The sequence below is a fragment of the Sapajus apella genome, unplaced genomic scaffold (assembly GCF_009761245.1).
Source record: "Sapajus apella isolate SASKATOON/1434 unplaced genomic scaffold, GSC_monkey_1.0 scaffold55, whole genome shotgun sequence".
In the NCBI taxonomy this organism is placed as follows: domain Eukaryota; kingdom Metazoa; phylum Chordata; class Mammalia; order Primates; family Cebidae; genus Sapajus; species Sapajus apella.
The window spans coordinates 362,129-368,095 of record NW_022436995.1 but is presented as its reverse complement, the minus strand read 5'-3'; positions in this window follow the sequence as shown (position 1 = coordinate 368,095).

Sequence of the window (5,967 nt, the reverse complement as noted above, 5' to 3'; positions counted from 1 at the left end):
AGTCTCCCTGTATTTGGGGATTTTCCAGTTATCTTTCTGTTATTAACTTATCATTTAATTCCACTGTGCTCTCAGAGTAGACATTGTATGATTTTTATTGTTTTAAATATGTTAAAGTGTGTTTTATGGTACAAAATGTGGTCTATTTTTGTGAATGTTACTTGTGAGCTTTAGACGAATGTGTATTATACTGTCGTTGGATGAAATAGTTTGTAGATGTCTATTCTATTCAGTTAATTGATCATTTTGTTGGTTCAACTATGTCCTTTCTGATTTTCTGCCTTATGGATCCGTCAATTTCTGACAAATGGGTATTGATGTTTCCAGTTATGATAGTAGATTATTTATTTCTTTTTGAAGTACTATTAATTTTTTCCTTATGTTGTTTGATGGTCTGTTTTTGGGTGCTCACACATCAAGAATTGTGGTATCTTCTTGGAGAAATGACTCTATATTGTCATATAACACTTTTCTCTATCCCTGTTAACTTCCATTGCTTTGAAGCCTGCCTTGTCTAAAAATAATACAACTGTTTCTGCGTTCTTTTGATTCGTGTTAGCATGGTATATTTTTATTCAACCATTTACTTTTAATTCATATGTCTTTATATTTACAATGGATTTCTTATAGAAAGTATATAACACTGTTTTGTTTTTTGACCCACTATGACAACCTCTGTCTCTTAATGTGTTCAAAGTGTTTATTGGTATGGTTAACAACTTCCATATTTGTGATCTTTTTCTATTTGTTTCCCTTGTTCTTTTTGTCTGTTTTTGTTTTCTACTCCTTTTCTGTGTTTTGTGGTATTCAACTGAACATTTGATACGATTCAATTTTATCTATCTTCTTAGCATACCAGTTATGTATCCTGTTTTTTAGTTTTTATGTTGATTTCCCTGGTATTTGTAATATGCATGTATAAGGAATCCAAATCCATTTTCAAATAACATTATAAAACTTTACATGTAATGTAAGGACTTTCTAATAACAAAAGAATTCTAATTCCTCCCCATCTTTTGTATGATTGTGGTAATTTATTTCATTTGTACATATATACATACACATAACATATATAAGTACAATATACTTGATTATTGTATTAATACATTCTCACACTGCTAATAAAGACTAACTGGAGACTGTGTTAACTAATAAATAAAAATGGTTTAATTGATTCACGTTGAGCATGTCTGAGGAGGCCTCAGAAAATTTACAATCATGACTAAAGTGGAAGCAAACATATCCTTCACCTGGGAGCAGCAAGAAGCAGTGCAGAGTGAGTGGGGGGAAGCTCCTTATAAATCCAACATATCTCTTGAAAATTCAGTATCATGAGAACAGTATGGGGGAAAGTGTCACCCTAATTCAATTACCTCTATCTGGTTCTGCCCTTGACATGAGGGGATTACTTCAAGGTGAAATTTGGATGGGAACACAGAATCAAACCATATCAATTATGTATATGTCAACATACATAATAGAATATACAATTGAATTTGTTGCTATTATTATTTTGAACAAAATTTTGTTAGATTAAGAGTAAGAAAAATTAAAATTTTAATTTTACTTCATTTATTCCTTCTTTGATGCTCTTTCTTCATCCAGATTTCTAGCCTATATCGTTTTCCTTCTTTCTAAAGAAATTTAATATTTCTTACAAGGCAACTACCGACAACAGATTCTATCATTTATTATTTGTCTGAGGAAGTCTTTCTTTTTTTTTCACTTTGGAAAGAATTGTTTATGGTACAGAGTTCTAGGTTGGTATTTCTTCTCTACGAACAGTTTAAATATTTCAATCCATTTTGTCCTTGCTTGCATTTTTTGAGAAGTCAGATGCAATTATTTTATTTTGAGGTAAAGTGTCTCTATCTTCTGGTTGCTTTCAGAGTTTTTTCTTCTTTTTTTTATAGTTAAAAATGATATTCCTAGGTATCATTTGGAGTTTATTTTTGTTTTGTTTTGCATTTATCTTGCTTAGTTTTTTCCTGTTTTTTCATTGTTTCTTCTTTTTTGTATGTGCAGAGGAAGCATTTGATCGTCTTTTTATAGTCCTACTTTTTTAGTGAGCTTATATTTCTTGAGTGAACTTTTAAGTGTCTCAGTTTTTTCTCTTCCCTTCAGTGGGTAAGGATGGTTACAGTGGGCTGGAGTTGGGTTGTTCTATTCTCACAAATGGAAGGTTACAGCTGACTGAAATTAGGCATTTCCCTCTCTCGAGGTTAGTTAGGCTCTGATAATGCACCTGCAGGTTAGGTCTTCCTTAACTACTTTCTCCTGAGTCGGGCCTTGTTAAGAAAAACAGAGTGCTATTGTATGTTTCAAAATGGTTCCTTTCTCCTGCCTCTGCTTGAACCCGGGGGATTTTTCTCTGACACTTACTTTGGGAACCTGCTTGAAGTTCTGAAGGTAAAACTTACAATATTATGCTCTCTCCTTGTGACTTGGTCTTCCTGGAGCTTTTAACTCTCAGCGTTGTCTGCATTAAGTCTAGAGCAAATCTTCAATTATGATTGAGGTTTTCCTATCCAGGCTCTGGTCCCTATAGTGTTTTTTTTGTTTGTTTGTTTGTTTTTGCTGATGAGTCTCTGTTCCTGTAAGCCATGATTTTCTGCATTTGCTTGTTTGTCTGCCTAAACTTGAAGACAGCGGTTTTCCCCTTGTTGCCATCCGTTATGGATCCAAGAAGAGTTGTTGATTTTTTGTTTAGTTTATTACTTGTTAGAAGAGTGTTGACTTCCAAACATACATAGAAATGGAAGTCTGTGACTGATTTTATGATACAGTTTTCTGTAGAGAAAATAGAAAGGTATTTCAGTGTTACCTCTATTGTGTTGGTCAGAATTTGTTTTTTATTATTGAGCTTTGAATCTGTTTATGGACTTGTCCACTGTTTGTAACAGTACTATAGATGTTTGATGTATAAACTATGAATTCCGTTAATTTCTCTTTTGTATAATTTCCCATTTAAAAATATAAAAGAACTGTGCATACATGGTACATATATTGCATTATTTAGTATATTTCTACCAGGAGAATTTGACTAGGAGTTGCTTAGAATGAAATCTTGCGCTTTTAATTTTGTTCATAAAATTATTGAAAGAATTTTCATCAACTTCTCATGTTATTCATTTCAAATCTTGTTTCTCTTCCACTGTGCACATAGATGCAATGCAAAATGCGACAGGGCATATTCCATCATGCTAAGTTCTCAGCCCCTGTGCCTCCATCTCTTGATGCTAGGTAAGGTGGCATAGAGAAAGCCATCTCTACCAGATGCTTACTAATAATCTAACTTATGTAAAAGTCACTGAAATTCACATTAGGACATTAATCTACACCTTAAATAAATGTAGCATGAATTCAGCTTTCGCTTCCTGGATCCTCAAAATTTTCAAAACCACTCTAGCAATGTGTGATAGTTTATAATGAACAGGAGTTTCACGTGATTGCAGTTAAAAAATTATCCTTGCAAAACTTAAAAAAATGTAGATCACATGAACACATCACTAAGATTTCTTCCACAGTAACAGAGAGGTTCTCTGAAAATGAGAAGCCCTGAAAGTTAAGCTTCAGCAGCTTCACATTAATCTACTAGAATTTTATTCTTAACCATAGATTTTTAGTTACTAAAAACAGCTTCCTAGTAACAATAATACATCATACCCCTCAGTGACTGGCAAGGTGCTTAATTATAGGCTGAAATATGGGTTATTTTGTATAAGGAAATAATTGCTACAATTATCTTTAGAACTAATATGCATTTAAATGAAATTTTTTTTTAAAAATGTTCTAATTGTCTTGATTTTGAAAAATTTCCAAATCTCATTCTTATGGAAATCACAGGTCTTACAATACATGAGTTCTTAAGAGAAATCATTTTAGTGATGACTAATTACTGGAATGTCAAACATAACGTTTGCACTTTATATTTTCCATTTATAAATAATGTTTTCCCTAAGAATCAAATTTATTGTGAAATATAAAAATGATCAGAAATTATAAATTAAAATATATGTAAATTTTATTAAAAACAGGACTATACAAAATTTTATTTTTATAAGAATAGCTTTATTTTAAATAAATTGCTCAAGTATCAACTGGTATAGTAGTTTTTAAAAAGTTATGTTGCTTGAGAGTACAATCTGACAGTTTATACACACCAAAACCTATTTGTCTGTTACGACTTTCATGCACTTACTTTTATAAATAAGTAATGGGAAGTGAATTCATATAAGTGATAAAACGACTTTGATAACACTAGAGTTGGCACCTTTTAGCTGTAACAAACTGAAATAAATCCTTAGTGACTTGGAACATATTTTCACTTCAGCATTAAATTTAGTGAAGTTTTCTCTTATTATAAGCTTTAAGGTTGAGCTTAGTTGTTCATTTATTTCTATTCCATAGAGAATATTGAGAGCTATTTTCAGAAATCAGATCTACACTCTCCAAAGATAAATATTTTAAACAAATACAAGAAGCCTTCCAAGGGAATCTTGTGGGCTTATAATAAGTAGTTTTGTAAAATAAATAAATAAATGTAGATACATTAAAAAACTCACTGCTATTGAAGATTTTTCTTTGACTCTGTAATGACTTCCTCATTGTGATTTACAGTTTTAAAATATGTCTGAAAAGGAACAAAATATAAGAGTAATTCTTTTTTAAACCTGACAGCTGTGTTCAGGCTTTCTTCTTAGTGTTGATCATGGCATTAGAGCATAATTTCTTCAACATAAAGAATTTCTAGTATAATTCTGAAAAATACAGATTTCATCTAAACAAAGTATTCCACATTATTGGAAACAACAAATGGTCATAAAAATTGATTTTTGTGTACAATAGCTTAAAAATGTGTAGAAAATATATTAATAAGAGATGTATAGCATCCAAGAACTATATTTCATCCCAATGCCTTTATTTTATAAAATATTTGTCTTTGCATCAAATGAGGACATTATTATGTGTGGCCAAAGAGCAGCATAAACAATTCAATGAAGTAGAAAAATTTTTATAATCAGAGCAATTTATATAGTACAATACACAAAAGGTGTAGTGACATGAAAAAGTGTAGTCAACCATATATATGCTATATACTGAATAACTAGATCTTAAAAGTATTATTAAAAATATACATTAAAGTGGTATACATTAAGTAGGTGATACTAGGAAGCCTTCATAAATATATGCATGACTACATCAGTGAATCAGAAACATTTCTTTAAATTTTTGAATGAAGCCTATTAATCTTGACTTGCATGATTACTAATAAAGAGAACAATCTAAGGCTAGGTGAAAATTACTAGAATGAACAGCGCTGTAAAAATAGATTGTTCTGGTTTCTGGAATTTGGTGGAGTCTTTCTTTGAGTACAGCAGTGGTTATAATCTGAAACTAGTCTGCCAAAATGCAAGGGCAGCATATTACAGTGTCTTCTATGGCCAAAAGAATAACATGAATGTGTGAAGTTTTTAAATTAGGAAATTGTGGAGGCTGTGGTACAGAGAACCTATCCAAACTAAAAAATACTTAAATACATTATTTTAAATATTGTACTGCTGAGGGCTAAAGATAGACCATGTGTCTAGAATTTGTTATTTCTGCCATGATGGCTCATTTAAGCATGGGGAATGTAAGCCTGTTTCACTTTGGATATCTTCTACAGGCTAGAGACTATATGTATCCATATTAAAAATTATTTTAAAATCCATTTTCAAGGCATAATTTACATGTATTAAAATGTACTGATTTTAACTGTTCAGTGAGTTTGACAGATGTATATATCCATGTAACCATCACACAATTTAAAAAGTATGGACCATTTTTATCACCTCATACTAAATAATTTCCCTCATGGTATGATCAGCAGGTCCCTACTCCCAACCTCTATCCTTAGTCAATAAATGATCTGTTGTCTGTCACTGTAAATTAGTCTTTAAACGATTTTTTTTTTAAGAGACAGGA